Here is a 22,373-nt window from a genome sequence, read left to right as displayed (position 1 = left end):
CCAGTTCCGTTTACTTCTGGCCAGTATGCATGCCTGGCCCCACAACTTGGGAAGGTTTTCTGCATCTGTATGGAATTCACTCCTGATCCTGGGAGAGACCAGCCTAGCCTGTAGGAAGAACTTTATCCTGGAGTTGCCTGAACAACTTCTCCTTCCTTTGTTCTGCCCCTCCTTGCATGCCTATAAAACCTTTTGGTGATATTAAGAGAAAGAAGGCAGTCTTTGTGACAGAGAGCCCACTGTCTTCCCTTAATGCTGGCATTTTCGAATAAACATGCTTTTCTTTCCACAGATCTTGCCCCTCCAGTTTTGGCTTTCCTGTGGCGATCAGCCAGACCTTTCGCATGGTAACAAATTGGCAACTGTATTGGCATAGAATTAACCCCTGATTGTTCGCAGACTACGAAAAGAATTCATGAGACTCTACAAAGTGGGAGAGCCAGGCAGAGAGAGAAAGAGTTCTGTTTGGAACCAACAGAAGAAGTTTTGCCAGGGCAGTCTGACAGAAAGAGCTGCAGCCGGTTTCTCTTTAGCTCGAGTTTTATACTTTTCTAAGCAGGATGCAGGGTACTTGTCAGGGGGACTTTCAGGGGGGTTATCATTACAATTGTCTTCTCCTGGGAACTGACCCATTTCCATCTATGATGGATATCAGCTTGCAGAGGGGTTGCTATTGCGATCGGGAACTGTTCTGAATGTAAGTGATGAATAGAAGGTGCTTGTCAGCTTGCAGGTGCAGTACTAGCCAGGGGATTCAGAGCAAAGCTGTTAATTTTTAAGGTCATTCCTGCAAACTTACAAGCTTGCTCCTGTTAACTCTTTGCCTTTCCCATCCTGCCAGCTTACAAGCACACTCCTGTTAACTCTTTACTTGTCTCATCAGAAACCACGAAGGGACAGGATTGGACCTGACCTGGAGCTGGTGAGTTCACTCCTTCTCTTCCCAGGGAAGAAACGGGAATGGAACACTGCAGCTGGTCTGATCCACAGCTGCTTGTGGCAGGCTGCCACTTGGGAGGTGATTGCAAGGACATCCGAGCAGCTGCTGAGAATTATTTTTTCTCAGGGATTTTCCCCAGCTCTCCCCTTCCTGGTGTTGGCTGCCTATGATGTAAATGATGTTAGATCTACCGGCAGTTTCTGGGTGTGGGCTGGGATCGTGTCTCGTGAGACTGAAGAATGGAAACACAGACCCAGGAAAGGCAGAGTTTAGAAAGAGGATAGTTTATTGAAAACAAAGGGTCAGAGCTCCCGAGCGGGAGGGTGTCACGAATGGAGGTGCCCAGTGACTGAGGCAAAAATTTTTACCTTTATACCTTCCCTTGCCTGCTTGGGGAAGGGGGCTGGAGCCTTCTAATGGAATTCATTTATCAGTTTTGTCCTGTTTGCCCATCCTGAGGGGATTAACAAAATAACCCATTCCTATCAGATCTGCTCCTTTGTCTGGCCAAAAGGGATGTGAGATAATTTATTAACTTCAAGGCGCATTCTCATATGTTTGTCCTGGAGTGAAAAAGATATTGCAGAACCTGGAGTTTCAGGATATGGCTGTTTTTTGTTATTCCACCAGGAACCCCCCCCCCCCCCCCCGTTTACCTAGCAACATACTAACTAACCTGCCTCACCTATAAACACTTAAGCTGGTAGAAAGAAAATTGTTGTCTAGTTCTGGAAATTGCAGGTTAGCAAGTATGGGCTTCATTTGAGACCTATTTGCAATACCAATTTGGGGCTTTTATGTCATTTGGGGTCTTTTGCAACCCATTTGTTGTTGCCATGCAGCAGCCTACCCGTCTGTGTCCTCGTACCTGCCCCTAAAGAAAAGAGAGTCTGTGAGACGGATCCTTTCAGGGACTTTGCTTCACCTTTGTGCTTACACCTTATCTCTCCCTGTTTGGCCCCAGAAAGATGGCTGGCTAGTCAAAGACGGGTACCACTCCCCACGAGAAGGGCAACCCAAGCCAGACACAGCCATGTGGGGACCATCTGGGGAACTCGTGGGGTCGATAGAGATGGGCACAGCCTTCCACCTTCCCCCAGCTAAGTAGAGCCTCTGCCTCTGTTTCCCACAACTTGCAGGGGAAGTGACTCAGTGATGTGCTCTCCATCTATTCATATGCATAAAGGTTTTATCCCTTGGTGAAGTACTTATCCTGGGACTTACAGTTCAGCTGCCTACAGGCAAGGGTGATTGGCTTAAATCAGTTTTTTATTGTAATATTAGGATTCACAGATTTTGAGATTGACAAGCTTTACTTCTTTTACTTCCACACCTAACTAATAAAAGCCATGCGTTGGCCTGATTCGGGGCTCAGTCCTTGAGGCTGCAGTCCCTTGACCCCGCTTGCACTCTACTCCCGTCTACTGTCTTTCTTAACCTTGTGCCAGCCTCTTTGCTCCCAACAATTCTTGTCATGCTGGACGTGACAATTTGTGGTACAAGTTTTGGTAAGAGATCAGGTTCTGACCCCCAACTCCTCACTGTTGAGGATTTGCTTGTGAGTATTCACATTTGACTTTGTTTTGTCTATATGTAATTTTTTTTGTCTGTGATTTGTTTTACCCTCCCTTTCCTTTGTTTCTTAAGCTACAAATGGGAGACTCTGTGTCTATACCATCTGAGAGTCCTCTGGGTCATATATTGGTTGATTGGTCAACTTAAGAGTATAAACAAATGACAAGAAAGAAAATGGTGTTTTACTGTAATGCAGTTTGGCCTATGTATGTGTTAGTGTTTAAAGAGAAATGGCCCCTTAGTGGGTCTTTGAACTATTCTACTGTTTTTCAGTTGGAATTGTTTTGTCAAAGTTCAAAAAAATGGGACAAGGCCCCTTATGTGCAAGATTTTATGATGTTATAAACTCAAGTCTTTCCCCAGAGCTATGTAAACTCTTCAAACTTGAGATCAGGACCATCAGAATGTGCTGAAGGACACTGTATGGGTCCTCTTTATTGATAACATGCTAATGAGACTGGATGAGCAGGAAAAAACTAACACTTTGAAGGTGTTGGTAGGGCAGTGTGCTTCATGGGGTGGAATACAAACCATTTAGATCCAAGGGCTTGCTATATCAGTAAAATTTTACAAGCTAAATGGTCAAGAGTGTATTGGGATAGTCCATGTAAAGTAAAAGATAAATGATTGCACCTTCCACCATAAAACAGAAAGCACAACACCTTGTGGGCCTGTCTTGGTTTAGAAGTAGCATGATGGCTACAAAAACCAAAGTTTGGAATGGGTTTGGATCAAGCACCAACTTTATATTCAGTAACTTGGCAAAAGTGTATGTCTTATCAGTTTTTTTTTTCTAACTCTAAATGACTTTCAAGATCTTGCAGCTAACCTGAAGGGTAAACACAGCTAGCTACTGCTGCCTGTGCACTTTTTTTACCCAAATTTGTGAGGAAAAAATAAGGATGCACATTATACATAGGTAGTACTAATTCTGCATCTATATAAATGTTTTTAATTCTTTCATTTCTGCTTATGAGTTAAAAGTGTAACTCTAGAAATCAACAACGATATCCATATGCAAAATAATACCCCGGAATATGATAATTGGTTTTGTTGAACTTATGTTGACCTTGCAACAACAAAGAGTTCTTAGCCTTCTATGATGCATAAATATTGTAAATATGTTACTGGTACAAAAAATTTCTTGTACCTTGTATCTGTTCTTGTGTTTTGTAATTATTTGTTACATAAAATTTCTTGTACCATATGTTAAAAAACAAATGCTAAAATTCCTTTATAATATAAAAACAAATTACCTAAATGTAAACAAATAAAAATTTGAATTGGTTGGACTTCAGGGACATCACAGAAAAGGCAGTGTGAGGTGAGCCTTTAGAAATCTCCTCTGGAATTTACAACAAATTGAACAGCTATAATTCCATAAAGGACTCCCAGCACGGGAGATGCACTTTTAAAGGTGGGCAAACTGGGTGAGTGGGGGAGGTGGAAAGCGGGAAGTGCAGAGACAAGGCCCATGGACTGCAGGATGCAGACCAGAGCTTGGAACTCCATGAATTCTGGAGCTACCACAGTCACAGGAGAGGGAAAAATTCAGACTGCTTTCTCTCCCCTTATGGCCCACAGTCCCACCTGAGGGATCAGCATACAATACAGCTAAGCACAACTCTCATGGCAGAGACCTCAGAGCAAAGATTAAGGAAAGAAGGGTGAGAACCGTGGTTTCAGCCCTCACTGCCATGCAGAGGATGGAAGACATAGCCAGGAGTGAACCCCTCCCCACCAACCTAGAGCTTGCCCCATCCCCACCCTCCCAGTGTAGGAAGGAGAATGGTAACAGTGTCAGATCAAAAGAACAGAATACTTACAGCTCTGAGACTACAGCCTCATAGCCACGAAATCACAGCAATTCTGGTGAAAAGGGCAAGACAACTGTGGTGGTAGTCACCAACATTGCTCAGAGCCATTGCTCAGAACCCACCCCGCCAATGCCCCCACCTACCGGGGTGGATTCCTGCAGGGATAAACAGAGCTTCTGAAACACAAGGTTCTGAAATTGATGCAGGAAGAGCTTGGAAACTTCAGATGTTCTCCACATCACCACATGGAGTTGGTGCCCTGAGACACAGGCAACCCACCCACAGAGGAGAAGCCCACCTTCCAGGTAACCCCACCAATCATGTGAAGTTGGTACAGTGCAAGAGAAAATATAATGCTAAATCATGAGAGAGAATAAAAGGCTACAGTGGGGGAGAAAATAAAACATTCCACCAATACCTACTGGAAAGCAAAAGAAAGACCTCTTCCTATCAAACTATTGCAGAACCCACTCCTGTAGATACCTAGGAAGAAAAATAACAATTCATTAATTGCCATTAATAACGAAGATAACATGGCAGCTCAGAAAGAAATGAAAAGTCTCCAGAAAATGAACTCAAAGACATGGAAATATGTGACTTAAATGACAGAGAATTCAAGACGGCAGTTTTGAAAAAACTCAACGCGATGCAAGAAAACACAGAAAGGCAGTTTAATGAACTCAGAAACACAATCAAAGAACAACATGAACATTTTATCAAAGAGATTGAAATTTTAAAAAAGAACCAAATAGAATTTCTGGAGATTAAGAACTCAATAAAACAAATGAAGAATGAAATAACCAGCGTACGTAATACAGCTGACCAGATGGAGGAAAGAATCAGTGACATAGAAGACAGAAATCTGGAAATGGCACAGATGGAAGAAGAGAGTGACTTGAGAGTTAAAAAAAAAAAATGAAAGAACTCTACAAGAACTTTCTGACTCCATCAGAAAGATCAATATAAGAATAATGGGCACACCAGAAGGAGAAGAAAGGGAGAAGGGAAAAGAGAGTATATTCAAACAAATAATCAATGAGAACTTCTGAAACTTGTGGAAAGAACTGGATCCTTGAATCCAAGAAGAAAATAGAACACCTGATTACCTCAAGCCCAATAAGCCTTCTTTAAGGCACGTTGCATTGAAGCTCTCAAAACTTAGCAACAAAGAAAGAATCCTCAAGGCAGTCAGGGAAAAGAAGATGGTAACCTACAAAGGAAAGTCCATTAGAATATCATCATGTTTTTCAGCAGAAACTCTATAAGCCAGGAGGGAGTGGAATCAAATATTTAAACTCTTGAAAGAGAGAAAAAATGAGCCAAGAATAATATATTCAGCAAAGATATTCTTTAGATATGAAGGATGAAGAAAGACCTCCAGACATACAGATGCTGAGAGAATTTTCTAAAAATTACCTGTGCTACAAGAAATACTGGAGGAAGCTATTAGATCTGAAATAAGTAAGGAAAAGAATACAAAACCGTGAGTAGTATTATGAAGTAACATACAAGGTAAAGAAGAAAAACACATTTTTTAAAAGAAGAGGAAAAAGACAACTTGCTACTGCAATGCAGAAATCAACTCACAGCAGAAATAAGGATAATTTGTCACAACAAAAACATAAAAGGAGAGAGAGTAAAGGTGTCAACCTGCAAATGGGAATGGAGAAAGGAAGCAAGCTGAAGAAAATGGAATACTCTAAATATAAAACTTTCTTTTGCATAAACTAAATGGTAAACACTCAAAAAAAAGTAAAAAAACAACACAAAAACAACGTAGAACTGAAATATACAACATAAAAAAAGAAGAAACAGAATGGAAAATCATAGAATGCCACCACACTGAAATAACAGACAACAACAAAAAGGCAAAGAAACAATGGAGACAACTTCCTACCAGAAAACCAAAGATAGAATGATAGGAAATCCTCATATGTCAATAATATCCGTAAATGTAAATGGACTGAACTCACCAATAAAAAAAGTAGCAGATTGGATCAAAAACCTAAACCCAGGAGGTCCTGGATAGGAATGGCGGCAGCGAGGCGCACTTTCTGAGTTCTCCTCCGGATCTTATTACAAACGGGACCTATAACACATCAAAGAACTCTTTGCTCATCACACAGTACAGCTAAGAGACTCGTGGATTACTTGAAGCTAAGGATTATTTGAAGGTGCACTAATTGGGCGAGCACGGGAAGGAAGGAAGGGAACGGAGTGAAAGCTCACGGCCCACGAGGCATCTCGGCCCGCAGCAGCAGCAGCGGCGGCGGCGGTGAAAACCACGGTGTCACCTGCAGTTCCAGGCACGCACAGGGAAACCAGAGCAGAACAGAACGGAGAGCACAAAGACCAGGAGGTGGGCTCTTTCCCTGCGTCCCACGGCTGATTTCTCCCGCCGGGAGGGCGGCTGGTGGGCCCTGGGGCGGCCAAAGAACACAGACTCCATACCTGGGCCCCTACCCGCCACTCTTCCAATCCAACCCGCTTCCAGGGACTTAAACTGGCCCCTGAACTGAGGAGTAGTGTCAGATTACAGAGGAGCCTTAGTTCTCAGGCTCTGGGAAGCCTGACAGGCAACCCTGACCCAGGGAAGAGGCCGGGAAGAGTCTGATTTTGGCTGGGCTAGGGGAGAAGAGACTCCTCCACCCCCAGCCATCACCTTTTCTGGCCTGCGGGAAGAGTGTGACGCGCGGCTGCGCTGAGAGAGAGAAGACCCCTCCATCCCCAGCCCCCACCCTTTCTGGCCTGCCTAGGGCGGGGCAAGTGCTACTGCCGAGATACTCCCAGGGATCAGCTGTGAGGCAGAGGCGGCTTTGGGCTTTCAGCAGCTCAGCAATCTCCCGCCCGCACCCCCCCACACACACACACACACACTGAAGAAGTGCACTAAGACTCAGGAGTACTGGACACGGGGCTGGTGGGGCTACTCTCAGTGTGCATATGTGCAGGCAAACGCAGAAACTGCACTGAATTTGTAAAAACTATCATCCAGACCCCTCAGGCCCACGCATTTAAATCTACACTCCCAAAGTCACTCTGGGCACCAGGTGACCGGCTCTGCCTGCGCAATAAGCAGGGGGCTCTTTGGTACAGCAGAGGACAACCTGGACATTGCTTGGTGGGCTTAAGCCAAGACTGGCGCTGCTTTTTGTTTTGCTTTCTTTGTTTTGTTTTGCTTTATCTTTATATCTTTGATATCTTTGCCTGTGTTGAGTTGGGGTTATCGGGTGTGTTTTACATGTGAATGAATTTGATTTTTTTCTTTGTTGTTGTTGTTGCTGTTGTGCTTGGTGATTTCCTTTGTTCTGAAACTGCCCTACCAGGGCCCAGCTTAAGAGGCACAAGATTCAACATATCCAGAGGCCAACTCCAGACCAAACCAGAGTATTACCGGGTTTGACTTACAAGTCATACACCCAGAGGAAATTCCCTGCAGGGACTACAGCCCATAGAGGCCAAACCACATTTAAGTGGTCAAACCTCACGCAGCAGAACGCCCTGGGGTGGGCAGAGCCAAGTCCCACAACGAGTCAGCCGAGGAGTTAACCCCACCTACTCACAAGCAAAAAGCAATTAAAGATCTTCTTGAACAGGACAATATACACAACACAAGAGTCACCTTGGAGCACACGCAGAGGAGAAGAACGAAGTAGTACAAGTCAAATATAAAGGACACATACTACATAAGATAACCTAGCAAGAACTAAGAACTCTAGGGGATCTACCTAATACATCAAAGCAAACACAGAGAGTCAGCCAGAATGGAGAAACAAAGATACACATCCCAAATAAAAGAACAGAAGAAACCTCCACAACTGGAACCAAACTAAGCAGACGTAACCAACCTTTCAGAGACAGAGTTCAGAACACTGGTGATAAGAATGTTTAAGGAGCTTAGAGAAGACATAAAGAAGGATGTAGAAATCATAACGAACAACCAGTTAGAACTAAAGAACACAATTACCGAAATTAAGAACTCACTTGAAGGAATTACCAGCAGGTTAGATGAAGCAGAGGATCGAATCAGCGACTTAGAAGACAAGGTAGCAGAGATCACCCAAACGGAACAACAGAAAGAAAAAAGAATAAAAAACAATGAGGATGGCTTAAGAGACCTCTGGGATAACCTCAAGCGCAACAACATGCGCATCATAGGAATACCAGAAGGTGAAGAGAGGAAGCAAGGGATTGAGAACATATTTGAAGCAATAATGTCCGAAAACTTCCCCCAACCTGATGAAGGAAACCAACATACAAGCCCAGGAAGTGCAGAGAGTTCCAACCAGGATAAACCCAAACAGGTCCACACCAAGACACATTATAGTTAAAATGGCAAAGCTTAAAGACAAAGAGAGAATCCTAAAAGCAGCAAGAGAAAGACAGAGGGTTACATATAAGGGAACTCCCATAAGACTATCAAATGATTTTTCTACAGAAACATTGAAGGCCAGGAGGGAGTAGCAGGAGATACTCAAAGTGATGGAAAACAAAGGCCGACAACCTAGATTGCTTTATCCAGCAAGGCTATCATTTAAAGTTGATGGAGAGATAATGAGCTTTCCAGAAAAAAATAAGCTAAAGGAATTTATTACCACCAAGCCAGCATTGCAAGAAATACTAAAAGGACTTCTGTAAATAGAAGAAAGATCAAAACAAACTAACTACAAATTTTAAAATGGCAATAACTATGTACCTATCAATAATCACTTTAAATGTCAATGGATTAAATGCTCCAATCAAGAGACATAGGGTGGCTGACTGGATAAGAAAGCAAGACCCTTGTATATGCTGTATACAAGAGACTCACCTCAGAACAAAAGACACACACAGGCTGAAAGTGAAGGGTTGGAGTAAGATATTTCATGCAAATGGAAACGAGAAAAAAGCTGGAGTTGCAATACTTATATCTGACAAAATAGACTTTAAAATGAAGAACATACTAAAAGATAAAGATGGACACTATATAATAATAAACGGATCGATCCGACAAGAGGACATAACCCTAGTAAACATCTATGCACCCAACATAGGAGCACCTAAGTATATAAAACAGGTACTGACTGACATAAAGACAGAGATCAACAGTAACACTATTATTGTAGGAGACTTCAACACACCTCTGACAACAAGGGACAGGTCTTCCAGACAGAAAATCAATATGGAAACAAAGCCTTAAATGATACATTGGACCACTTGGATTTAATCGATATTTTCAGAACATTTCACCCCAATGCTGCAAAATACACGTTTTTCTCAAGCGCACATGGAACATTTTGCATGATAGACCATATGTTAGGCCACAAAACAAGTCTTGACAAATTTAAGAAAATTGAAATCATACCAATTGTCTTCTCTGATCACAATACTATGAAATTAGAAATGAACTACAGGAAAAAAACTGGAAGACACACCAATTCATGGAGGCTGAATAACATTACTAAATAATGAATGGGTCAAGCAGGAGATCAAGGAAGAAATCAAAAGATATCTCGAGACAAACGAAAATAAAAAACCCACGACCAAAAATCTATGTGATGCCGCAAAAGCAGTACTAAGTGGAAAATTCATAGCTTTGCAGGCTTACCTAAAGACACAAGAAACATCACTAATCAACAGTTTATCTTCACACTTAAGCGATCTGGAAAAAGAACAGCAAAATAAGCCCAAAAGGAGCACAAGGAAGGAGATAATAAAGATCAGAGCAGAAATAAATGAAATAGAAACCAGAAAAACAATACAAAAGATGAATGAATCCAAGAGTTGGTTCTTAGAGAAGATAAACAAAATCGACAAACCTTTAGCCAGACTCATTAAAAAAAAGAGAGGACCCAAATTAATAAAATCAGAAATGAAAGAGAAGTGACAACAGACACCGCAGAAATACAAAACGTCTTAAGAAGTTACTATGAGCAACTATATGCCAGCAAATTTGACAATCTGGAAGAAATGGACAATTTTCTAGAGGCATACAACCTTCCAAGGCTAACTCAAGAAGAAACACAAAACCTGAATACACTGATTACCACCACGGAAATTAAATCAATAATCAACAATCTCCCAACAAACAAAAGCCCTGGACTAGATGGCTTTACAGGTGAATTTTACAAAACGTTCAAAAAAGAATTATCACCTATTCTCCTTAAGCTCTTCCAAAAAATTCAGAAGGAGGGAAGACTCCCAAACACTTTTTATGAGGCCACTAGCACCCTGATCCCAAAATCAGACAAAGACACCACAAAAAAAGAAAACTACAGGCCGATATCTCTAATGAATATAGATGCAAAAATCCTCAACAAAATACTAGCGAACAGAATTCAGCAATACATTAAAAAGATCGTACTCCATGATCAAGTGGGATTCATCCCTGGTAGGCAAGGGTGGTTCAACATCCGCAAATCAATTAATATGATACACCACATTAACAAAATGAAAAATAAAAATCACAGGATCATATCAATAGATGCAGAAAAAGCATTTGATAAAATCCAACAGCCATTTATGATAAAAACCTTTAAGAAAGTGGGAATAGAGGGATCATATCTCAACATAATAAAGGCCATATATGACAAACCCACAGCTAACATCATACTCAATGGAGAAAAGCTAAAACCATTCCCCCTAAGATCGGGAACAAGGCAAGGTTGCCCACTATCTCCGCTTCTATTCAACATAGTGCTGGAAGTTCTAGCCACAGCAATCAGACAAGAAAAAGAAATAAAGGCATCCAAATTGGTAAGGAGGAAGTAAAATTATCATTATATGCAGATGATATGATGCTATATATAGAGAACCCTAAAGACTCCACCAAGAAGCTATTAGAGCTGATAGATGAATTTAGTAAAGTAGCAGGATACAAAATTAATATTCAGAAATCAGTTGCATTTGTATATACCAATAATAAAACATCAGAAGGAGAAATTAAAAAAACAATCCCATTTACAATCGTTCCAAAGACTATAAAATACCTGGGAATAAATTTAACCAAAGAAGTAAAAGATCTGTATTCAGAAAATTATGAGACACTGAAGAAAGGAATGAAGGAAGATATAAATAGATGGAAACACATATCATGTTCATGGATAGGAAGAATTAATATAGTTAAAATGTCCATACTGCCTAAGGCAATATACATATTCAACGCAATTCCTATCAAACTACCAACGACGTTTTTCACAGAAATAGAACATATAATCCTAAAATTTATATGGGACCATAAAAGACCCCGAATAGCAAAGGCAATCTTGAGAAATAAGAACAAAGTGGGAGGTATAACAATACCTGACTTCAAGTTGTACTGCAAGGCTATAGTAATCAAAACAGCATGGTACTGGCATAAAAACAGACATATAGATCAATGGAACAGAATAGAGACTCCAGAAATAAATTCATGCCTATATGGCCTGAATCTACGACAATATTAATATTAATCTACGACAATAAAAGCAAGAATGTACGGTAGGGTAAAGACAGTCTATTCAATAAATGATACTGGGAAACCTGGACAGACACATGCAAAAAAATGAAGCTGGACCACCTCCTTACACCATATACAAAAATAAATTCAAAATGGCTTAAAGACTTAAATGTAAGATCTGAAACCATAAAATACCTACAAGAAAATATAGGAAGAAACTTCACAGACATTACCCGGAGTAAGATTTTTACTGATATATCCCCTCGCGCAAGAGAAGTAAGAGAAAAAATAAACATGTGTGATTATATCAAACTAAATGTTTTTTCACAGCAAAGGAAACCATCAATAAAACAAAAAGGGATCCTACTGAATGGGAAAAGATATTTGCCAATGATATATCTGATAAGGGATTAATTTCACAAATCTATGAAAAACTCACTCAACTCAACTCCAAAAAAACAAACGACCCAATTAAAAAATGGGCAGAGGACTTAAAGAGCCATTTTTCTAAAAAGGACATACAGATGGCAAACAGACATATGAAGAAATGCTCAACCTCACTAACCATCAGAGAAATGCAAATAAAAACCACAATGAGATACCACCTCACCCCAGTCAAAATGGCTATCATCAATAAATCAACAAACAACAAATGCTGGCGCGGATATGGAGAAAAGGGAACGCTTGTGTACTGTTGGTGGGATTGCAGATTGGTGCAGCCACTATGGAAACAGTATGGAGGTATTTCAAAAATCTGAAAATGGAACTACTCTGTGATCCAGTAATTCCACTCTTAGGTATCTATCCGGAGAAATCCAAAACTCCAATTCAAAAATCTTTATGCACTCCTATGTTTATTGCAGCACTATACATAATAGCCAAGGCATAGAAACAACTGAAATGCCCATCGGTAGATGACTGGATTAAGAAACTGTGGTACATTTATACAATGGAGTACTACACAGCCATAAAGAAGATAGAAATCTTACCATTTGCAACAACATGGATGGACCTAGAGAACATTATGTTAAGTGAGATAAGTCAGACAGAGAAAGATAAGTACCATATGATCTTACTTATATGCGGAATCTAAAGAAAAGAATAAGTGAATGAACTAATCAGAAACAGTTTTGGAGACAAAGAGGAAAAACTGAGGGTTGCTAGATGGGTGGGGGGTGTGGGGGTAAAGGGGAAGGTGAGGGGATTAGAAAACAATCAGTAACCACAAGATGGCCACGGGGTTTTGAAAATTAATCTGGGGAACGTAATTAATAATGTTGTAAAGATTTTGTAGGGTATCCGATAGACACATGTCCCATTTGGGAGACCATCTCAGGGAAGATGTAGATGCCTGATCACTGCACTGTACACTTGAAGCTGAACAATAATGAATGTCAACGATAATATTATATATATATGTATATATAGGTATGTATACATTTACAATAGGCAGAGTACAGCTTTGGGAGTGGAGATAGTGGAAATAGGATGGCTCGGTGCGATGTCAGAGAGATAGTGGATGGGGGCATGGGGTCCACAGTGTGAGGGGATATAAATGCTAAACGTCTAAGTAAAAAAAACCAAAAAACAAAAAAACAAGCAAACAAACAAAAAAAAAGTTTATTTGATCCACTAAACTATTGTCTGTGTCTGAGTTTTGTTTTTCATTTGTTTTTCTTGTTCTTTTGTTATTTTCAGTTTTATATACCACATATCAGTGAAATCATATGGTTCTCTAATTTTTCTGTCTGACTTTATTTGATCCAAATTGATGACAATTGCTGGGAAGGAAAATCTCAATGGATTGAGAAAATGCTCTGGAAAATGGCCGTTTTGCAACTTATTTTATACATTAGAATCAAAGAAAAAGGGTTACATGAAATCCATTGGTAGTCAATTAAAGGGATGGAAAAAAATAAAGCGAGGAAATCTCTGGGATTGGATAAAAAGTAAATTGGAGAGACAGATACTTCTTTTACATTAGTGGTACAGGATAGTTAAGCTAGCATTTTACAGCACATAGAGATGGTAATCAAGGACAACAACAATGATGAATTTTGTTGTTTCCTGCTCTGGTGTGGGGGGTTGTGTACTGGGGGTCCAGAAAAAGGGATTACTCTGACATTCCAAAGGCATGTTATCTTAGATGGAAAAAAAAAGGCAGGCTCACTTAAAGACTGACCTTTGTCAAGGAAGCATTAGAGCTGATTGTCTGGCTAGGTTTTATTTTCGGGGAAACACGGTATCACTATGGTCACCTTCGAAATACTCCCATTGGGAAGCTATGCACTGACGCCAGTGCCTAGTCCACTCTTCAAAGCAATTTTGGAACTCTTTTTCTGGAATGGCCATCAGAGTTGTCATATTACCCTTGATGTCCTGAATGTCATCAAAATGTCTTTCTTTCAATATTTATTTTATCTTTGGGTAAAGAAAGAAGTCATTGGGGGCCAGATCAGGTAAGTAGGGAGGGTATTCAAATACAGTTATTTGTTTACTTGTTAAAAACTCCCTCACAGACAGTGTGGTGTGAGCTGGTGCATTGTTATGATGCAAGAGCCATGAATCATTGGTGAATCGTTCAGGTCGTCTAACTTTCATGCAACCTTTTTTAGCACTTCCAAGTAGTAAACTTGGTAAACTGTTTGTCCAGTTGGTGCAAATTTATAATGAATAATCCCTTTGATATCAAAAAAAGGTTAGCAACATCGTTGCAACAAGTTTGCAAACTTAATTTTCTGGCCTAGTATATCCATCATTATAATATCATACAGAATATTTTTAGTGTCATAAAAATCCTCTGTATTAAGTCTATTCATCTTTCCCCTACTGGAACCACTATTTTCGTATTAATTTCTTGGATTCGACATTCCAATTTAAATAGCATTTTTTTCAATGCCAAACTCATGTAAGGGCGAAGCTTTTATTATTAAGAATTTTTAGTGAAATAAATCAGGCAGAAAAAGTAGAGAACATTATGATTTCACTGATATGTGTATATAAAACTGAAAAGAAAAGAACAAGACAAACAAATGATGGAACAAAAACTCATAAACATAGATAACAGTTTAGGGGTTACCAGAGGGTAAGTGGGGAGGAGGGTTGTAGAAGAGGGTAAATGGGGTCAAATATATGGTGATGGAAAGAGAATTGACTCTGGGTGGTGAACACACAGTGTGAGATATAGATAATGTATTACAGAATTGTACACCTGAAATTTATGTAACTTTACTAAGAATTGTCACCCCAATAAACTTTAATTTAAAAAAAAAGAATTTTTTTTAATAAATAATACTGTAACTTTATTTAATATTTAACTATTCTCCGGAAAAATCAAGAATTTCTGTTTCTTCCTTTTGCTATTACATAATCTTATCATCCTACGATTCAGAAATCAGGCCAGTGGAATTAGTCTTTCATTTTGATACATTAGAGTTTGTAGGCATTTAAGGACTAAAGAGAGAACTGAACAAATTTAATAATGTTATTCCCATTGAAGTATATGTCCTGAGTTATAAATAATTAACTTAAAATTGAACTCTAAAAAGACAATATATTTGTAATGTTGAGGACTACCTATGTTATTATATGTGTAATCAGTTATTTTTAAGACAATGCAAAGTTTAAAATATTTTGCCAACATTTTTGTTTATCTCCTTTAGATCTGGATTGATAAAGAATTTTCAAGATGATTTAATTATTCCAAATTATAAAAGGCTCTGCCAGTATCTACCAATGGGATTTTAGAACAAAACATCATTGTTTCTGCTTTGTGATTTTGAAAGTTTGAATGCTTTGGGAACACGTTTTTCATTTAGTTCATCGATATGAGAACTTTTTAAAACATGATAACATTCCATTAAAATGGTGAATTACATCAAATCATTTCTTTATAAAACCAGTAAAATTAAATATTTTTCAAAACAAGAAAACATCTGGAAAAAGTTAAAACTTTTGGAATATACATAATCAAATGAAATACATTACTACTTACTGAATAGCTATTCAGAAAGAGGGAAGGAACACTGATTAGACAAAATATGAGGAGAGTAAAACAGAGAAACTTTATTTAAAGGCCAAAATATAGTATAAAAGGAGAAAGACGTAGGAGTTAGCAAGGCCTTAATAAATTGGAGAATTTAGCATTTTCTCTACATTTAGTCCCCTTATTATCACTGTCTCATTTTTTACATCACATAGTAATTTCATTATTATTAAATTAATATTCTATTTAAATCTAATAAGTCTTGTAATCACTATCTATTTTAGCCTCATCCTAGAAAATAACATCCTTGAAATCAGATTAAATATATTAATTGTACTTTTGAATACATATTAGCCTGATTGTTTTTTATTTTTTATTATTTTATTTCAATTTATTGGGGTGACAATTGTTATTAAAATTACATAGATTTCAGGTGTGCAATTCTATATCACATCATCTATAAATTACATTGTGTGTTCACCACCCAGAGTCAGTTCTCCTTCCATCACCGTATATTTGATCCCCCTTACCCTCATCTCCCACCCCCAATCCCTTTACCCTCTGGTAACCACTAAATTACGTTCCCCAGATTAATTTCCAAACCCCATGGCCATCCTGTGGTCACCGACTGCCCTTCAATCCCTTCACCCGCCCCCCCCGCCCATCTAGAAATCCTCAGTTTTTCCTCTTTGTCTCCAACACTGTTTCTGGTTAGTTCATTCACTTATTCTTTTCTTTAGATTCCGCAAATAAGTGAGATCATATGGTACTTATCTTTCTCTGTCTGACTTATTTCACTTAACATAATGTTCTCTAGGTCCACCCATCTTGTTGCAAATGGTAAGATTTCTTTCTTCTTTATGGCTGCGTAATACTCCATTGTATAAATGTACCACAGTTTCTTAATCCAGTCATCTACCGATGGGCATTTTGGTTGTTTCCATGTCTTGGCTATTGTGTATAGTGCTGCAATAAAAATAGGAGTGCATAAAGGTTTTTGAATTGGAGTTTTGGATTTCTCCGGATAGATACCTAGGAGTGGGATTACTGGATCATAGGGTAGTTCCATTTTCAGATTTTTGAGATACCTCCATACTGTTTTCCATAGTGGCTGCACCAATCTGCAATCCCACCAACAGTGCACAAGCGTTCCCTTTTCTCCACATCCGCGCCAGCACTTGTTGTTTGTTGATTTATTGATGATAGCCATTTTGACTGGGGTGAGGTGGTATCTCATTGTGGTTTTTATTTGCATTTCTCTGATGGTTAGTGAGGTTGAGCATTTCTTCATATGTCTGTTTGCCATCTGTATGTCCTTTTTAGAAAAATGTCTCTTTAAGTCCTCTGCCCATTTTTTAATTGGGTCGTTTGTTTTTTTGGAGTTGAGTGAGTTTTTCATAGATTTGTGAAATTAATCCCTTATCAGATATATCATTGGCAAATATCTTTTCCCATTCAGTAGGATCCCTTTTTGTTTTATTGATGGTTTCCTTTGCTGTGAAAAAACTTTTTAGTTTGATATAATCCCACATGTTTATTTTTTCTCTTACTTCCCTCGCGCGAGGGTATATATCAGTAAAAATCTTACTCTGGGTAATGTCTGAGAAGTTTCTTCCTATGTTTTCTTCTAGGTATTTTATGGTTTCAGATCTTACATTTAAGTCTTTAAGCCATTTTGAATTTACTTTTGTATATGGTGTAAGGAGGTGGTCCAGCTTCATTTTTTTGCATGTGTCTGTCCAGGTTTCCCAGCACCATTTATTGAATAGACTGTCTTTACTCCATCGTACATTCTTGCTTCCATTGTCGTAGATTAAATGGCCATATAGGCGTGGATTTATTTCTGGACTCTCTATTCTGTTCCATTGATCTATGTGTCTGTTTTTATGCCAGTACCATGTTGTTTTGATTACTGCAGCCTTGTAGTATAATTTGAAGTCAGGTATTGTTATACCTCCCACTTTGTTCTTATTTCTCAAGATTGCCTTTGCTATTCGGGGTCTTTTATGGTCCCATATAAATTTTAGGATTATATGTTCTATTTCTGTGAAAAACGACGTTGGTAGTTTGATAGGAATTGCGTTGAATATGTATATTGCCTTAGGCAGTATGGACATTTTAACTATATTAATTCTTCCTATCCATGAACATGATATGTGTTTCCATCTATTTATATCTTCCTTCATTCCTTTCTTCAGTGTCTCATAATTTTCTGAATACAGATCTTTTACTTCTTTGGTTAAATTTATTCCCAGGTATTTTATAGTCTTTGGAACGATTGTAAATGGGATTGTTTTTTTAATTTCATTCTGATGTTTTATTATTGGTATATACAAATGCAACTGATTTCTGAATAGTAATTTTGTATCCTGCTACTTTACTAAATTCATCTATCAGCTCTAATAGCTTCTTGGTGTAGTCTTTAGGGTTCTCTATATATAGCATCATATCATCTGCATATAATGATAATTTTATTCCTCCTTACCAATTTGGATGCCTTTTATTTCTTTTTCTTTTCTGATTGCTGTGGCTAGAACTTCCAGCACTATGTTGAATAGAAGCGGAGTTAGTGGGCAACCTAGCCTTGTTCCTGATCTTAGGGGGAATGGTTTTAGCTTTTCTCCATTGAGTATGATGTTAGCTGTGGGTTTGTCATATATGGCCTTTATTATGTTGAGATATGATCCCTCTATTCCCACTTTCTTAAGGGTTTTTATCATAAATGGCTGTTGGATTTTATCAAATGCTTTTTCTGCATCTATTGATATGATCCTGTGATTTTTATTTTTCATTTTGTTAATGTGGTGTATCACATTAATTGATTTGCGGATGTTGAACCACCCTTGCATATCAGGGATGAATCCCACTTGATCATGGTGTATGATCTTTTTAATGTATTGCTGAATTCTGTTCGCTAGTATTTTGTTGAGGATTTTTGCATCTATGTTCATTAGAGATATCGGCCTGTAGTTTTCTTTTTTTGTGGTGTCTTTGTCTGATTTTGGGATCAGGGTGATAGTGGCTTCATAAAAAGTGTTTGGGAGTCTTCCCTCCTTCTGGATTTTTTGGAAGAGCTTGAGGAGAATAGGTGATAATTCTTTTTTGAACGTTTTGTAAAATTCACCTGTAAAGCCATCTAGTCCAGGGCTTTTGTTTGTTGGGAGATTGTTGATTATTGATTCAATTTCCGTGGTGGTAATCAGTGTATTCAGGTTTTCTGTTTCTTCTTGAGTTAGACTTGGAAGGTTGTGCGCCTCTAGAAAATTGTCCATTTCTTCCAAATTGTCAAATTTGCTGGCATATAGTTGCTCATAGTAGCTTCTTAAAACTTTTTGTATTTCTGCAGTGTCCGTTGTCACTTCCCCTCTTTCATTTCTGATTTTATTAATTTGGGTCCTTTCTCTCTTTTTTTAAATGAGTCTGGCTAAAGGTTTGTCGATTTTGTTTATCTTCTCTAAGAACCAACTCTTGGATTCATTCATCTTTTGTATTGTTTTTCTGGTTTCTATTTCATTTATTTCTGCTCTGATCTTTATTATCTCCTTCCTTGTGCTCCCTTTGGGCTTATTTTGCTGTTCTTTTTCCAAATCCCTTAAATGTGAAGATAAACTGTTGATTAGTGATGTTTCTTGTTTCTTTAGGTAGGCCTGCAAAGCTATGAATTTCCCTCTTAGGACTGCTTTTGCAGCATCCCATAGATTTTGGGTCGTCGTGTTTTCATTTTCGTTTTTCTCGAGATATCTTTTGACTTCTTCCTTGATCTCCTGCTTGACCCATTCATTATTTAGTAAAAAGTTATTCAGCCTGCATGAATTGGTGTGTCTTCTAGTTTTTTTCCTGTAGTTCATTTCTAATTTCATAGCATTGTGATCAGAGAAGACAATTGGTATGATTTCAATTTTCTTAAATTTATCAAGACTTGTTTTGTGGCCTAACATGTGGTCTATCTTGGAAAATGTTCCATGTGCGTTTGAGAAAAACGTGTATTTTGCAGCATTGGGGTGAAATGTTCTGAAAATATCGATTAAATCCAAGTGGTCCAATGTATCATTTAAGGCTTTGTTTCCATATTGATTTTCTGTCTGGAAGACCTGTCCCTTGTTGTCAGAGGTGTGTTGAAGTCTCCTACAATAATAGTGTTACTGTTGATCTCTGTCTTTATGTCAGTCAGTACCTGTTTTATATACTTAGGTGCTCCTATGTTGGGTGCATAGATGTTTACTAGGGTTATGTCCTCTTGTCGGATCGATCCGTTTATTATTATATAGTGTCCATCTTTATCTTTTAGTATGTTCTTCATTTTAAAGTCTATTTTGTCAGATATAAGTATTGCAACTCCAGCTTTTTTCTCGTTTCCATTTGCATGAAATATCTTACTCCAACCCTTCACTTTCAGCCTGTGTGTGTCTTTTGTTCTGAGGTGAGTCTCTTGTATACAGCATATACAAGGGTCTTGCTTTCTTATCCAGTCAGCCACCCTATGTCTCTTGATTGGAGCATTTAATCCATTTACATTTAAAGTGATTATTGATAGGTACATAGTTATTGCCATTTTAAAATTTGTAGTTAGATTGTTTTGATCTTTCTTCTATTTACAGAAGTCCTTTTAGTATTTCTTGCAATGCTGGCTTGGTTGTAATAAATTCCTTTAGGTTATTTTTTTCTGGAAAGCTCTTTATCTCTCCATCAACTTTAAGTGATAGCCTTGCTGGATAAAGCAATCTAGGTTGTCGGCCTTTGTTTTCCATCACTTTGAGTATCTCCTGCCACTCCCTCCTGGCCTTCAATGTTTCTGTAGAAAAATTATTTGATAGTGTTATGGGAGTTCCCTTGTATGTAACCCTCCGTCTTTCTCTTGCTGCTTTTAGGATTCTCTCCTTGTCTTTAAGCTTTGCCATTTTAACTATAATGTGTCTTGGTGTGGACCTGTTTGGGTTAATCTTGGTTGGAACTCTCTGCACTTCCTGGGCTTGTATGTTGGTTTCCTTCATCAGGTTGGGGAAGTTTTCAGACATTATTACTTCGAATATGTTCTCAATCCCTTGCTTCCTCTCTTCACCTTCTGGTATTCCTATGATGCGCATGTTGTTGCGCTTGATGTTATCCCAGAGGTCTCTTAAGCCATCCTCATTGTTTTTTATTTTTTTTTCTTTCTGTTGTTCCGTTTGGGTGATCTCTGCTACCTTGTCTTCTAAGTCGCTGATTCGATCCTCTGCTTCATCTAGCCTGCTGGTAATTCCTTCAAGTGAGTTCTTAATTACGGTAATTGTGTTCTTTAGTTCTCACTGGTTGTTCGTTATGATTTCTACATCCTTCTTTATGTCTTCTCTAAGCTCCTTAAACATTCTTATCACCAGTGTTCTGAACTCTGTCTCTGAAAGGTTGGTTACGTCTGCTTCATTTGGTTCCAGATGTGGAGGCTTCTTCTGTTTTTTTATTTGGGACGTGTATCTTTGTTTCCCCTTACTGGCTGACTGTGTTTATTTTTGTATATTAGGTAGATCCCCTAGAGTTCTTAGTTCTTGCTAGGCGGAGGGAGTCGCCCGAAGGCAGACAAAGAACACAGCCTCCACACCTGGGCCCCTCCCCCGCCCAGCTCTTCCAGTCCTACCCCGCCCTTCCAGAGACTTGGACTGGAAGCCGCAGTGGCAGAACCCGCTGTGCCGGGCAAGCACGGGAGCCCAAGGCGGAGCGGAGAGCGCAGAGACTGGGAGGTGGGCTCTTTCCCTGCGTCCCACGGCTGATCTCTCCCGCCGGGAGGGCGGAGGGAGTCGCCCGAGGGCAGACAAAGAACACAGCCTCCACACCTGGGCCCCTCCCCCGCCCCGCTCTTCCAGTCCTACCCGCCCTTTCAGAGACTTGAGCCGGCCCCTGAACTGAGGAGTGGCGGCAGATTGCAGAGGAGCCGTGAAGCTCAGACTCTGGGAGGCCTGGCAGGCAGCCCTGGCCCAGGGAGACTGGGAAGTGTGTGTGTGATTTTGGCTGCGCTGGGAGAGAAGAGACTCTTCCACCCCCAACCACCACCTTTTCTGGCCTGCAGGAAGAGGGCGACGCGCGGCTGGGTTGGGAGAGTGAAGACCCCTCCATCCCCAGCCCCCACCCTTTCTGGCCTGCCTAGGGCGTGGCGGGTGCAGCTGCAGAGACACACCCGGAGATCAGCAGTGAGGCAGGCGCAGTTCTGGGTTTTCAGCAGATCAGAAATCTCCCGCCCGCACTCACACACACACACTGAAGAAGTGCCTAAGGTCTCAGGAGTTCTGGACACGGGGCCGGTGGTGCCACTCTCAGTTTGCATATGTACAGGCAAGGGCAGAAACTGCACTGATTTTGTAAAAACTATCATCCAGACCCCTCGGGCCCACGCATTTAAGTCTGCAGTCCCAAAGTCTCTCTGGGCACCAGGTGACCGGCGCTGCCTGCGCAATAAGCAGGGGGCTCTTTGGTACAGCAGAGGACAACCTGGACATTGCTTGGTGGACTTAGGCCTGGACTGTCACTGCTTCTTGTTTTGCTTTGTTTTGTTTTGTTTTGCTTTGTCTTTATATCTTCGATATCTTTGCCTGTGACGAGTAGGGGTTATCAGGTGGTTTTGCATGTGAATGTATTTGATTTTTTTTTCTTTGTTGTTGTCGTTGCTGT

At 39.6% G+C, this 22,373-nt stretch overlaps 1 protein-coding gene across 1 annotated transcript in view; it reads left to right on the top strand.

Annotated features, from left to right (window-relative positions):
- The first annotated feature begins 863 nt into the window (after positions 1 to 863).
- The window catches only part of LOC117015265 (T-cell surface glycoprotein CD1b-1-like), a 54,526-nt gene continuing 33,016 nt past the window's right edge, over positions 864 to 22,373 (top strand). The window contains exon 1 of the mRNA XM_033093819.1: positions 864 to 922. The gene's annotated coding sequence lies outside the window, so the exon portion shown is untranslated. The remainder of the gene's footprint in view (positions 923 to 22,373) is intronic.

This window comes from Rhinolophus ferrumequinum, chromosome 22 (assembly GCF_004115265.2).
Source record: "Rhinolophus ferrumequinum isolate MPI-CBG mRhiFer1 chromosome 22, mRhiFer1_v1.p, whole genome shotgun sequence".
Classification (NCBI taxonomy): Eukaryota; Metazoa; Chordata; class Mammalia; order Chiroptera; family Rhinolophidae; genus Rhinolophus; species Rhinolophus ferrumequinum.
The sequence above is the reverse complement of the archived record's forward strand: the minus strand, read 5'-3'. Positions and strand labels throughout refer to the sequence as shown.